At 43.8% G+C, this 15701-nt stretch overlaps 1 protein-coding gene across 2 annotated transcripts in view; it reads right to left on the bottom strand.

The window, feature by feature from the left end:
• The window catches only part of LOC106568437 (E3 ubiquitin-protein ligase UHRF2), a 48833-nt gene that overhangs the window by 30612 nt on the left and 2520 nt on the right, over positions 1 to 15701 (bottom strand). The gene's annotated exons all lie outside the window — the stretch shown is intronic.

Raw genomic sequence — 15701 nt, 5'->3', positions numbered from 1 at the left:
CCATGAACTAAGCAATCCACTTTCTATCAAGATGTTTTACAGGCTCCTTAGGTTACAACAAGAAAAATACAACAAGAAAAATACACTGCTGCAGTTAGTACATGATATTGAATGTTTTCTACAGCGCATTCGGAAAGTACTCAGACCCCTTGACTTTTTCTACATTTTGTTACAGCTTTATTCTAAAATGGATTAAATATAAATATTCAAATCACACCCACACACACACACACACACACACACACACACACACACACACACACACACACAGGAAGGGTACCAAAACATTGAAGGTCCCCAAGAACACAGTGGCCTCCACCATTCTTAAATGGGAGAAGTTTAGAACCACCAAGACTCTTCCTAGAGCTGGCCGCCCGTGCCAAACTGAGCAATCGGGGGAGAAGGGACTTGGTAAGGGAGGTGACCAAGAACCCGATGGTCACTGACAGAGCTCCTCTGTGGAGATGGGTGGACTATCCAGAATGACAACAGTCTCTGCAACACTCCGCCAATCAGGCCTTTATGGTAGAGTGGTCAGACGGAAGCCACTCTTCAGTAAAAGGCACATGCTTGGAGTTTGCCAAAAGGCACCTAAAGGACTCTCAGACCATGAGAAACAAGATCCTTTGGTATGATGAAAACCAAGATTGAACTCTTTGGCCTGAATGCCAAGCGTCACGTCTGGAGGAAACCTGGCACCATCCCTACAGTGAAGCATGGTGGTGGCAGCATCATGCTGTGGGGATGTTTTTCAGGGGCAGGGACTGGGAGACTAGTCAGGATCTAGGGAAAGATGAACGGAGCAAAGTACAGAGAGATCCTTGATGAAAACCTGATCCAGAGCGCTCAGGACCTCAGATTGGAAGGTAAACCTTAGCCTCAACAGGACAATGACCCTAAGCACACAGCGAAGACAAAGCAGGAGTGGCTTAGGGACAAGTCTCTGAATGTCCTTGAGTGGCCCAGCCGAAGCCCGGACTTGAACACGATCGAATATCGCTGAAGAGACCTGAAAATAACTGTGGAGCGACGCTCCCCATCCCAACCTGACAGAGCTTGAGAGGATCTGCAGAGAAGAATGGGAGAAATTCCCCAAATACAGGTGTGCCAAGCTCGTAGGGTCAAAGAAGACTCAAGGCTGTAATCACTGCCAAAGGCGCTTCAACAAAGTACTGAGTAAAGGGTCTGAATACTTATGTATAAAAAAGTTTTTTTATTTGTAAAACATTTCTAAAAACCTGTTCTTGCTTTGTCATTATGGGGTTGTGTGTAGATTGATGAGGGGGAAAACAATTTAATCAATTTGAGAATAAGGCTGTAACGTAACAAAATGTGAAAAACGTCAAAGGGTCTGAATACTTTTACAAATTTGGTGTTTAGAAATGTTCAACAGATGGTGAAATTTTTGGCCGATTGGATAATATGCCATCCATCCGGTCTATTTGAAATGTTATGGTTCTTTGGCTCACTGCCATTTGCTTTTGCAAAATGTCGCTCTTGGTGTACAAAGGGGTAATAATCAGAACTTGATATATCCTTATGTGAACAATAAAATAACATCATGCAGTATAAATTATTACAGTCACTGTTGTTTTCATTGAGTCCCAAACCAAATCTGAGATTGTTTGGGATGAGTCGGACCTCAGAATGAAGGAAAAGAAGCCAACAAGTGCTCAGCACATATGTGGGAACTCCTTCAAGACTGTTGGAAAAGCAGTCCAGGTGAAGCTGGTTGAGAGAATGCCAAGAGTGTGAAAAGCTGTCATCAAGGCAAAGGGTGGCTATTTGAAGAATCTCAAATACATTGGATTTGTTTAACACTTTTTTGGTTACTGTATGATTCCATATGTGTTACTTCATAGTTTTGATGTCGTCACCATTATTTACAATGTAGAAAATAGTCATGTTCCTTAATTGTTTATGGTTCATTGAACAAGCATGGGAAACAGTGTTTAAACCCTTTACAATGAAGATCTGTGAAGTTATTTTGACTTTTACAAATTATCTTTGAAAGACAGGGCCCTGAAAAAGGGATGTTTATATATATACCACTGTATTTTGTATTCTCCCTCTCATAGTAGACAATCCATATGTACACACTGCTCAAAAAAATAAAGGGAACACTTAACACAATGTAACTCCAAGTCAATCACACTTCTGTGAAATCAAACTGTCCACTCAGGAAGCAACACTGATTGACAATACATTTCACATGCTGTTGTGCAAATGGAATAGACAACAGGTGGAAATTATAGGCAATTAGCAAGACGCCCCCAATAAAGGAGTGGTTCTGCAGGTGGTGACCACAGACCACTTCTCAGTTCCTATGCTTCCTGGCTGATGTTTTGGCCACTTTTGAATGCTGGCGGTGCTTTCACTTTAGTGGTAGCATGAGACGGAGTCTACAACCCACACAAGTGGCTCAGGTAGTGCAGCTCATCCAGGATGGCACATCAATGCGAGCTGTGGCAAGAAGGTTTGCTGTGTCTGTCAGCGTAGTGTCCAGAGCATGGAGGCGCTACCAGGAGACAGGCCAGTACATCAGGAGACGTGGAGGAGGCCGTAGGAGGGCAACAACCCAGCAGCAGGACCGCTACCTCCGCCTTTGTGCAAGGAGGAGCAGGAGGAGCACTGCCAGAGCCCTGCAAAATGACCTCCAGCAGGCCACAAATGTGCATGTGTCTGCTCAAACGGTCAGAAACAGACTCCATGAGGGTGGTATGAGGGCCCGACGTCCACAGGTGGGGGTTGTGCTTACAGCCCAATACCGTGCAGGACGTTTGGCATTTGCCAGAGAACACCAAGATTGGCAAATTCGCCACTGGCACCCTGTGCTCTTCACAGATGAAAGCAGGTCCACACTGAGCACGTGACAGACGTGACAGAGTCTGGAGACGCCGTGGAGAACGTTCTGCTGCCTGCAACATCTTCCAGCATGACCGGTTTGGCGGTGGGTCAGTCATGGTGTGGGGTGGCATTTCTTTGGGGGGCCGCACAGCCCTCCATGTGCTCGCCAGAGGTAGCCTGACTGCCATTAGGTACCGAGATGAGATCCTCAGACCCCTTGTGAGACCATATGCTGGTGCGGTTGGCCCTGGGTTCCTCCTAATGCAAGACAATGCTAGACCTCATGTGGCTGGAGTGTGTCAGCAGTTCCTGCAAGAGGAAGGCATTGATGCTATGGACTGGCCCGCCCGTTCTCCAGACCTGAATCCAATTGAGCACATCTGGGACATCATGTCTCGCTCCATCCACCAATGCCACGTTGCACCACAGCCTGTCCAGGAGTTGGCGGATGCTTTAATCCAGGTCTAGGAGGAGATCCCTCAGGAGACCATCTGCCACCTCATCAGGAGCATGCCCAGGCATTGTAGGGAGGTCATACAGGCACGTGGAGGCCACACACACTACTGAGCCTCATTTTGACTTGTTTTAAGGACATTACATCAAAGTTGGATCAGCCTGTAGTGTGGTTTTCCACTTTAATTTTGAGTGTGACTCCAAATCCAGACCTCCATGGGTTGATAAATTGGATTTACATTGATTATTTTTGTGTGATTTTGTTGTCAGCACATTCAACTATGTAAAGAAAAAAAAGTATTTAATAAGATTTTTTCTATCATTCAGATCTAGGATGTGTTAAGTGTTCCCTTTATTTTTTTTTGCAGTATATATATATATATATATATATACACATATACACACATACGCGCCCATCTCAGTGAACTAATCCATTGGAGGCCTAGACTAAAAGACAATTTATGCTTGATCTGAAAATGTGGTCGGAGGCTCCATATGGATTGTGGGACGGAATTGCGAGCCTCCAGAGACCAAATGGAGCTCCATACCGCATCGCCATGCTCCTCCCAACTGTTACAACAATGTGGAGGGCTCTGTATAGCTCTGCATTGACCTGATTGGTTGACTGTAGGTGGTACATCCTGTAGAAAACACAAAAACTCACTTCCTTGACAACAGCTTTGCACTGCTCAGCGAGAAGTGTGAATGCCCTGATTTCTGCAGAGGCCGTATCACCGTAAATGCTGCACGGCCAATGCAGACGTCAGATTGACCATGTATTACCCAGACTCACAATGTGCACATTCATTGTTTCATAACTTCATTGTGTGAATTGTTTGCGTTTGATTGTTAGTGTAAATCAATTCCCCTTTACATACATCACCAGTAGTACATTTACCGTTAACTCCTATTCTACAATGTTTGTTTTGTTATGGTAATTTCTGTTAATAATAATATCAACATATTATTCCAGTCTTTTACCGTTCTCATTGTAGGAGTGGACATTTTGTTTGTAGAGCGCACAACCTATGCTGCAACACTTTTGAGAAACAAGTTTTGGTTTATTTCATTCTATTTACGAGTTGTCAGTTTAGTCATTATTTTGTTTGGAGCGCTCCTGTCGATGCTGAGTAAGGACGCACACCTAAATACGCATAGAAATAGCCCTATAGGCTACATGGCCTGCACGCAAATGTAGGTATATTAACGTGGCCATTTGGGGATGTCTGATAGTATTTCTGATTGGCTTAACGCACCACCACTAATGAGCTGTGGAGATTCTCAAAGTAATGTTTTCTTCACCTCAAACAGGAAACAAAGTCAGTTTTAACATCCATTGAGAATGACAATAGTTCCTCAATGCAGTTGAAAAATCTTTCCAGCCCCTCCGTTTTGATAACAACTCAGAGTGAAAGGGAAAAATGTTATCCTCCGATTCAGTGGAAAAGCCATAAAATAGGCCTACCTCATTACTTCTCATCAGTGTCTGACTTGAACTGAAATAGGTTCCAGTATTCATTTTGGGTGCTGGTACTGTTTATATTTAGGTGCAGGAGCTCCACAATACTTCTGATATTCTATAAAGAGGAACAGGAGCTCAAGCAGTAGAACATTTGAGGTGTCGGTACTCAGCTCTGGTGAGCTCCTGCCAAAGTCAAGCACTGCTTCTTATCCCTTGCATAAATACCCTACAGCTGTGTACGTCCCGAGCTCACTGAGCAGGAAACTGAGGGCCCAAAGTATTTTATACAATGTTGCAAGTTAGCTAGCTCAAGCCTCAGGCCAGACCCAAGTTAGCTAGCTCAAGCCTCAGGCCAGACCCAAGATAATAGTTGATACAATGTTTCAGGTTCGTTGCAGACAGACCATGAGTAGCATATGTGATTTATAGGATATTTATATTAAAATCAGGATGTTTTCTACCTGCAGGCTGCAATGTTTTTATTTGTTGGCTTTATGTAGGCTATTTGTACATAATTGGCAATATAAATTACTTTTTTAGTTGGTATCATTTTCCATTTAGATAGAATTGTGATTAACCACAAGCCAATGATTTTGAGATATGAAGAAGTTATCATAAATGAAACTGTTCCACAAAAATGTGCATATGAAAACCATAACTGTCACGCAGATCAGTAGAAATGGTAAGATACATTGTCATTCCACATGAGAAGGGTTGATGATGACTCGTTTGTTTTATTTATTTTTTACCGACAACTTCAGGATATATTTTCTTCCCTGGTTATCTAGATCTCTGGCTCCCTCGAGTCATTTGTGTCTTAGTTCATCAATAAATACATACATACACACACACAGTTGAAGTCAGAAGTTTACATATACCTTAGCAAAATACATTTAAACTCAGTTTTTCACAATTCCTGACATTTAATCCCAGTAAGCATTCCCTGTTTTAGGTCAGTCAGGATAACCACTTTATTTTAAGAATGTGAGATGTCAGAATAATAGTAGAGAGAATTTTCTTTCAGCTTTTATTTATTTCGTCACATTCCCAGTGGGTCAGACGTTTACATACACTCAATTATTATTTGGTAACATTGCCTTTAAATTGTTCAACTTGGGTCAAACGTTTCGGATAGCCTTCCACAAGCTTCCTACAATAAGTTGGGTGAATTTTGGCCCATTCCTCCTGACAGAGCTGGTGTAACTGAGTCAGGTCAGTAGGCCTCCTTGCTCGCACACGCTTTTTCAGTTCTGCCCACAAATTTTCCATGGGATTGAGGTCAGGGCTTTGTGATGGCCACTCCAATACCTTGACTTTGTTGTCCTTATTTTGCCACAACTTTGGAAGTATGCTTGGGGTCATTGTCCATTTGGAAGACCCATTTGCTACCAAGCTTTATCTTCCTGACTGATGTCTTGAGATGTTGCTTCAATATATCCACATAATTTTCCTACCTCATGATGCCATCTATTTTGTGAAGTGCACCAGTCCCTCCTGCAGCAAAGCACCCCCACAACATGATGCTGCCACCCCCGTGCTTCGCGGTTGGGATGGTGTTCTTCGGCTTGCAAGCCTCCCCCTTTATCCTCCAAACATAACGATGGTCATTATGGCCAAATAGTTCTATTTTTGTTTCATCAGACCAGAGGACATTTCTCCAAAAAGTATGATCTTTGTTCCCATGTGCAGTTGCAAACCGTAGTCTGGCTTTTTTATGGTGGTTTTGGAGCAGTGGCTTCATCCTTGCTGAGCGGCCTTTCAGGTTATGTCAATATAGGACGCGTTTTACAAACAGATACTTTTGTACCTGTTTCCTCCAGCATCTTCACAAGGTCCTTTGCTGTTGTTCTGGGATTGATTTGCATTTTCTGCACCAAAGTACGTTCATCTCTAGGAGACAGAACATGTCTCCTTCCTGAGCGGTATGATGGCTGCGTGGTCCCATGGGGTTTATACTTGCGTACCATTGTTTGTACAGATGAGCGTGGTACCTTCAGGCGTTTGGAAATTTCTCCCAAGGATGAAGCAGCTGATTTCTTTTGATTTTCCCATGATGTCAAGCAAAGATGCACTGAGTTTGAAGGTAGGCCTTGAAATACATCCACAGGTACACCTCCAATTGACAGAAATTATGTCAATTAGCCTATCAGAAGCTTCTAAAGCCATGACATCGTTTTCTGGAATTTTCCAAGCTGTTTAAAGGCACAGTCAACTTTGTGTATGTAAACTTCTGACCCACTGGAACTGTGATACAGTGAATTATAAGTGAAATAATCTGTCTGTAAACAATTGTTGGAAAAATGACTTGTGTCATGCACAAAGTAGATGTCCTAAATTACTTTCCAAACTATAGTTTGTAAGCAGGAAATTTGTGGAGTGGTTGAAAAACGACTTTTAATGACTCCAACCTAAGTGTATGTAAACTTCGGACTTCAACTGTAAATCGAAAAATATACGTTTAAAAAGTTTGATTGGAAGAACAGACGACTTCCGGTAAACCAAGATTTCTTGTTGTTGTCAGGGACGACCCTAGTGTATATTCTCATTACTATTATTATTATTATTATTAGGTTATTGATCACAATTACCACCTCTCCCCAGTCAAACTCATTTCTGTGTTTATCTTATCCAAGGTGACAAGTCAGCCAGACTGTCTTTGAAAAGCTCATTTCTAATCATTACAAGCACAGCACTCAGACAGTGACTAAAAACTGCACAGGGTATGCTTTGCTTACGCACTGGCATGGTTGGGACAACCTATTCTGAATACGTAATTATTGAACATCTCTTTTAGTGTTTGAATGGCATGCTGGACGGGCCCCCTTCATTATGATAAGAAACAGAAACCTAATATCTTCCATGTGGAGAGGATGGCAACACTACACCAGCAGGACGAACCTGGAAAAGTCCATTAGATTCTATCCTGGCTGACAGATATGACTTGGCATCTCACAATGATTTTAAAACACAACAGAGAAAAGTACTGTATATGGAATTAAAATGACAGAATATTTATTTTATAACCACGGTACTTTTGTGGGGTTTAACTGCGTCTGCCAGTTAAGTGAATTGGATCACCTGGGATCGACCTCTATCAGAATTGGGGAAGGTGTTTTTGCGTAGGTGCCAAACCTATCAAAGCATCAGTACATGAACTGCGCTTCCAAAATGCACTTGTTTTTGTGTGTACACACGGCTGAGTGTGTGTGTGTATGTTCATAAGTGAGTCACGGCTGTTGTATGTGTAACGATTAATTTCCCTAACGCAACAAAAGGTGCAAAACCATACCAATCAGTGGGGCCGGCGATGAGAGACTAGTCTATAGAGTCAGCGGTGAGAGACTAGTCTATAGAGTCAGTGGGGTGATGAGAGACTAGTCTATAGAGTCAGTGGGGTGATGAGAGACCAGTCTATAGAGTCAGTGGGGTGGTGAGAGACTAGTCTATAGAGTCAGCGGTGAGAGACTAGTCTATAGAGTCAGTGGGGTGATGAGAGACTAGTCTATAGAGTCAGTGGTGAGAGACTAGTCTATAGAGTCAGTGGTGAGAGACTAGTCTATAGAGTCAGTGGGGTGATGAGAGACTAGTCTATAGAGTCAGTGGGGTGGTGAGAGACTAGTCTATAGAGTCAGCGGTGAGAGACCAGTCTATAGAGTCAGCGGTGAGAGACCAGTCTATAGAGTCAGCGGTGAGAGACTAGTCTATAGAGTCAGCGGTGAGAGACTAGTCTATAGAGTCAGCGGTGAGAGACTAGTCTATAGAGTCAGCGGTGAGAGACTAGTCTATAGAGTCAGTGGTGAGAGACTAGTCTATAGAGTCAGTGGGGTGGTGAGAGACTAGTCTATAGAGTCAGTGGGGTGGTGAGAGACTAGTCTATAGAGTCAGTGGGGTGGTGAGAGACTAGTCTATAGAGTCAGTGGGGTGATGAGAGACTAGTCTATAGAGTCAGTGGGGTGATGAGAGACTAGTCTATAGAGTCAGCGGTGAGAGACTAGTCTATAGAGTCAGCGGTGAGAGACTAGTCTATAGAGTCAGTGGTGAGAGACTAGTCTATAGAGTCAGTGGGGTGGTGAGAGACTAGTCTATAGAGTCAGTGGGGTGGTGAGAGACTAGTCTATAGAGTCAGTGGTGAGAGACTAGTCTATAGAGTCAGTGGGGTGATGAGAGACTAGTCTATAGAGTCAGTGGGGTGATGAGAGACCAGTCTATAGAGTCAGTGGGGTGATGAGAGACTAGTCTATAGAGTCAGTGGGGTGATGAGAGACTAGTCTATAGAGTCAGTGGGGTGGTGAGAGACTAGTCTATAGAGTCAGTGGGGTGGTGAGAGACTAGTCTATAGAGTCAGTGGGGTGGTGAGAGACTAGTCTATAGAGTCAGTGGTGAGAGACTAGTCTATAGAGTCAGTGGGGTGATGAGAGACTAGTCTATAGAGTCAGTGGGGTGGTGAGAGACTAGTCTATAGAGTCAGTGGTGAGAGACTAGTCTATAGAGTCAGTGGGGTGATGAGAGACTAGTCTATAGAGTCAGCGGTGAGAGACTAGTCTATAGAGTCAGTGGTGAGAGACTAGTCTATAGAGTCAGTGGGGTGGTGAGAGACTAGTCTATAGAGTCAGTGGGGTGGTGAGAGACTAGTCTATAGAGTCAGTGGTGAGAGACTAGTCTATAGAGTCAGCGGTGAGAGACTAGTCTATAGAGTCAGTGGTGAGAGACTAGTCTATAGAGTCAGTGGGGTGGTGAGAGACTAGTCTATAGAGTCAGTGGTGAGAGACTAGTCTATAGAGTCAGTGGGGTGATGAGAGACTAGTCTATAGAGTCAGCGGTGAGAGACTAGTCTATAGAGTCAGTGGTGAGAGACTAGTCTATAGAGTCAGCGGGGTGGTGAGAGACTAGTCTATAGAGTCAGTGGTGAGAGACCAGTCTATAGAGTCAGTGGGGTGGTGAGAGACTAGTCTATAGAGTCAGTGGGGTGGTGAGAGACTAGTCTATAGAGTCAGTGGGGTGGTGAGAGACTAGTCTATAGAGTCAGTGGGGTGGTGAGAGACTAGTCTATAGAGTCAGTGGGGTGGTGAGAGACTAGTCTATAGAGTCAGTGGGGTGGTGAGAGACTAGTCTATAGAGTCAGTGGTGAGATGAGAGACTAGTCTATAGAGTCAGTGGGGTGGTGAGAGACTAGTCTATAGAGTCAGTGGGTTGATGAGAGACTAGTCTATAGAGTCAGTGGGGTGATGAGAGACTAGTCTATAGAGTCAGTGGGGTGATGAGAGACTAGTCTATAGAGTCAGTGGGGCGGTGAGAGACCAGTCTATAGAGTCAGTGGTGAGAGACTAGTCTATAGAGTCAGTGGGGTGATGAGAGACTAGTCTATAGAGTCAGTGGGGTGGTGAGAGACTAGTCTATAGAGTCAGCGGTGAGAGACTAGTCTATAGAGTCAGTGGTGAGAGACTAGTCTATAGAGTCAGTGGTGAGAGACTAGTCTATAGAGTCAGTGGGGTGATGAGAGACTAGTCTATAGAGTCAGTGGTGAGAGACTAGTCTATAGAGTCAGTGGTGAGAGACTAGTCTATAGAGTCAGTGGGGTGATGAGAGACTAGTCTATAGAGTCAGTGGGGTGGTGAGAGACTAGTCTATAGAGTCAGCGGTGAGAGACTAGTCTATAGAGTCAGTGGGGTGGTGAGAGACTAGTCTATAGAGTCAGTGGGGTGGTGAGAGACTAGTCTATAGAGTCAGTGGGGTGATGAGAGACTAGTCTATAGAGTCAGTGGGGTGATGAGAGACTAGTCTATAGAGTCAGTGGGGTGATGAGAGACTAGTCTATAGAGTCAGTGGGGTGATGAGAGACTAGTCTATAGAGTCAGTGGGGTGATGAGAGACTAGTCTATAGAGTCAGTGGGGTGATGAGAGACTAGTCTATAGAGTCAGTGGTGAGAGACTAGTCTATAGAGTCAGTGGGGCGATGAGAGACTAGTCTATAGAGTCAGTGGGGTGATGAGAGACCAGTCTATAGAGTCAGTGGGGCGATGAGAGACCAGTCTATAGAGTCAGTGGGGTGATGAGAGACTAGTCTATAGAGTCAGTGGGGTGATGAGAGACTAGTCTATAGAGTCAGTGGGGTGATGAGAGACTAGTCTATAGAGTCAGTGGGGTGATGAGAGACTAGTCTATAGAGTCAGCGGGGTGATGAGAGACTAGTCTATAGAGTCAGTGGGGTGATGAGAGACTAGTCTATAGAGTCAGTGGGGTGATGAGAGACTAGTCTATAGAGTCAGTGGGGTGATGAGAGACTAGTCTATAGAGTCAGTGGGGTGATGAGAGACTAGTCTATAGAGTCAGTGGGGTGATGAGAGACCAGTCTATAGAGTCAGTGGGGTGATGAGAGACTAGTCTATAGAGTCAGTGGGGTGATGAGAGACCAGTCTATAGAGTCAGTGGGGTGGTGAGAGACCAGTCTATAGAGTCAGTGGGGCGATGAGAGACTAGTCTATAGAGTCAGTGGGGTGATGAGAGACTAGTCTATAGAGTCAGTGGGGTGATGAGAGACTAGTCAATAGAGTCAGTGGGGTGATGAGAGACTAGTCTATAGAGTCAGTGGTGAGAGACTAGTCTATAGAGTCAGTGGGGCCGGCGGTGAGAGACTAGTCTATAGAGTCAGTGGGGCCGGCGGTGAGAGACTAGTCTATAGAGTCAGTGGTGAGAGACTAGTCTATAGAGTCAGTGGTGAGAGACTAGTCTATAGAGTCAGTGGGGCGATGAGAGACTAGTCTATAGAGTCAGTGGGGTGATGAGAGACCAGTCTATAGAGTCAGTGGGGTGATGAGAGACCAGTCTATAGAGTCAGTGGGGTGATGAGAGACTAGTCTATAGAGTCAGTGGGGTGATGAGAGACCAGTCTATAGAGTCGGTGGGGTGATGAGAGACCAGTCTATAGAGTCGGTGGGGTGATGAGAGACTAGTCTATAGAGTCAGTGGTGCCGGCGGTTGAGAGACTAGAGAGCCACAGTCAGTCTGGCAGGGAGAAAGTAATTCTGGGATAAGTTAGAAAACGCCCAACACACACACACACACAGTGCTCCTGCTCCATACCCCCTCCCCCACGGCCCATCCCGCCCCTCGCCTACCGCCCATTAGACTGCCAAAGAGGGGAGCAATAGAAAAAAAACAAGGTCACGTTTCTAATCAAGCAGCCCAAAACACTGACACGGAACTGGCCATCCAGAGTGTACCCAACTCTGCTGTATTTAGTCATCTATACAGAACAGTCATTTTTTCCTCAGATTCCATTCTTTAGCTCTAGTAAATACATGGACAAAAAGAAGTCGACTTGATTTGGCTCGGTGCGGCTTGCTCTCCTCCCCCCCCCCCCGCCAAACGTTGTTTCTTTCTAGCCGTTGTGTTTGTAAAGCAGGACCCTGCGTTTTTGACAAACCGGTCTGGTACAGTGAAAAGGAAAGCGCTCCCAATTACCTTGCATTACCCACAACCGTGGCAGTTTCTGTAGCTAGCTGCTATTCAAATTAAGAAAACACCGGCTTCAACGCAGCGTCGCCGCTGATGGAACCACCAACAAAAGAACTAGACTAGACCGTGCGAATACTGTGGAATACTCCGCTAAAATCCTAAAATCTAAATCCACGTGCAGGGTATTTGAACATAGAAATTGCTAAACTTGGACTAAACTAGAATATTTTCATGTAAAATTTTTTTTAAAGAATTTAATGTTATTGTGTTTATATAAGCCAGAGCTAGGTTCATGGTTACCAACGTCCAATTTATTTATTGTCCTTAAGTACTATCACAGTGTCTGTAAGGTGTTCTCTATGGCAGGAGGGGAGAAAAGATAGGCTACATAAAACACCTAAAGCTTTGGATTGATTCCCTCCTACTCCCCATCTCACACTGACCTCTCTCAGAAAACCACACCAATTCCTACAACGTAACAATTACTCTGACCTTTGACCTACAGGATTCACAGAATACTGGGTTGTGTTCAGTAGGCACAAAATGGAAGAAAAAAAGGAGAGGGACTATCTAATGCTCATTTTCGTTTTCTGTTACAAAATGCTTTGAAAACGTCTTATTACAGTGTGCCCTTACGAACACGACCATGGACTACATTGATCTACCTCAACTGCCACTTCTTAATGGCACACTGTCCCTTAACTCATAAAGAACACCAACTTTCATCATGTTATTAAACTGCCTCCACTGCAGGCAAGAAGAACTATGTAAATGGTTCAAGTGCCCTCAGCCCTGTCAGACGACATGCTCCAAACCTTCAGCCGGCCCAGCCCTAAACTGGAGAGAGCAAGGCGTGCCTGTACACATGGCTGACTGCAGCTCACTCTTATCCCCGTCCCCCAAAACCCTGGACAACGATGGAACCGGTTCTTACAAAGCCCACAATGCCTCTGAGCAGTACCAAGATAACTGAACGAATGGCCTGGGTTTCCCAACAGAGAAAATGTGTCACGGTTTATTAGTCTGTCGTGTTGAAAACATTGTGTGTATTTGTGTTTATGAAAAACAGTTGATCAGTCTTTTCTCGCATTTATAACATTCCAGACGAACGAGTGTTTTTTTTGGCACCGAAAGGTCATTACAACTCGAACAGTAAAATACTACTGCCTGACCTTCAAACACTCTGAGCAACGCTCACTCACCAATAGACTGGGAGCATAATTCAAAACCAGCCAATCACAAGCCTTGAGTGTGACAAGACGGCATGTTCTGATCTGAAAGAGAATGGCAATGGTGACTGTATTCCTATGTAAGGGAAAGTAGGTGACTGTTAGGCAGGTACTATAAAGACTAGAAAAGGTACTTTTGCCACAGAGTTGCAAGACCACTGTGGCTCTGTAAAATTGACCATCTTCAAACACAAGGGCAGAGTCAGTCAATGCTTTGAACTAGGGCTGAAACGACGCCATTTTGATATTGAATGAGTTGAACGAGTCTCCTCCGGCAGCATATTCTAACAGTGTTTCGGTAGTCGGTACTGTGAGTGGCTCATTCTTCACATTTCTTCACACGTGGAAATCCCCCACCCACCCTGCCTGCTTTCCTACGAGGCAGAGGAAATAAAAGGATTAGTCTACTACAGTACATTACTGTACTACTAGACCTACACTACAGTATTACAGTACAACTTTACTACAGTACATTACTGTACTACTAGGCCTACACTACAGTATTACAGTACAACTTTACACTACTGTACTACACTACAGTACAACTTTACTACAGTACTACTGGGCCTACACTACAGTACTACAATACAACTTTACTACACTACAGTACTACATTACAACTATACTACATTACTGTCCTAGTAGACCTACACTATAGTACAACTTTACTACAGTACATTACTGTACTACCAGGCCTACACTACAGTACTACATTACAACTATACTACAGTACCCCACAAAATCAGCACTGAAAACCAAGGGTCTTCTTGTATAATAAGCCTTATAACCCTCAAAACCATAGCACATATTGTGGTCCTCTGAAGCTCATTTGGTAGAACATAGTACTTGCAACGCCAGGATAGTGGATTCGATTCCCGGGACCACCCGTACATCAAAAAATGTATGCACGCTTGACTAAATCATGTTGGATAAAAGCATCTGCTAAATGACACATGTATTATCATCATATCATCATCATCATCATTAACTAGGCATAAATAACAGGATAGTGGGAAAATGTAACTCTCTATATGGAAATGCATGAAGAGAAAACCATATTGTTTCCTTAGAAACAGACAGCCATGCATAAATCACACGGTGATGAAACATATGTGGGCTGTCAACTGAACACCCGTGTCAAAGCTAACCAAGTGCAGGTCTTTTGTTGTTTAAATTAACTTTATAAAATGGAACCTGCTTAGTCGCTTACTCCCCACAAAAAAGTAGGCTTGCCGTGGCTACGTCCCATGTTTCCTCTACACAGACAAACACATGGAGGGATTCCTCATTCAAAAAATGCAAAATGGTCGACACCTCATGCAGTACAACATTACACAGCAACGAACGACTTCCGCAGGAATGGAATACCTCCCCAAGCATGCATGTGCAGAGACAAAACCATTTCAACTTCATGTAATAAGAAGATGGAAGAAAACAAAATCAACCTATTTATTTTCAATGCCAGACACGATTGTGCTTTTGTTGATTTATTTACAGATGAAATGTAGAAGTGGGGCCTAGGATTTAAGGATGGCTAAATGGCCTTCAAAAAGGAAGTAATGTCTATGGTAAATCAAATAACTAGAACAAAATGGTGTGATTAAAGTGTATTATCTGATAACAGAAAAGGAGTATTTTCTTTACGGGGTGCCTGTCGAGTCATTATTCCAACTTTAAATATTCCCCACGCAGGTAGTGTCCCAAATGGCTCCTTATTCTCTACCTAGTGCGTACGGGCCGTGATCAAAAGTAATGTACTACATAAGAAACAGGGTGCAATGTGAGAAGCACACAGGGACATAGCGCTCAGACGATTAACTGTCTGACTACAGCCTCCTCCTCCCAGCATTCTACATCTGATTACTCAGATTACCGCCAATTATGAAGTGGGTGCCACACACACACACACACACACACGCAACCCCCAAGCCATAAGACCGCTAAATAGTTAGCTATTTGGTTAATTATTTAACTATCTGCATTGTTCCTTTTTGCACTAACTCTTGACTCGCTCCTGCTACTGTTTATTATCTATCCTGTTGCCTAGTCCCTTTACATCTACATACATGTACATATCAACCACAATTACCTCATAACCCTGCACATCAACTCGGTACTGGTGCCCCGTGTTTAAAGCCAAGTTATTACTCATTGTGAATGTATTCCTCGTGTTTTTATTTTTAGATTATTTCTCTCTGCATTGTTGGGAAGGGCCCGTAAGTAAGCATTTCACTGTTAGTCTACACCTGTTGTTC

This window comes from Salmo salar, chromosome ssa13, assembly GCF_905237065.1.
Source record: "Salmo salar chromosome ssa13, Ssal_v3.1, whole genome shotgun sequence".
Classification (NCBI taxonomy): Eukaryota; Metazoa; Chordata; class Actinopteri; order Salmoniformes; family Salmonidae; genus Salmo; species Salmo salar.
This window is presented reverse-complemented; position numbering and strand designations above follow the sequence as displayed.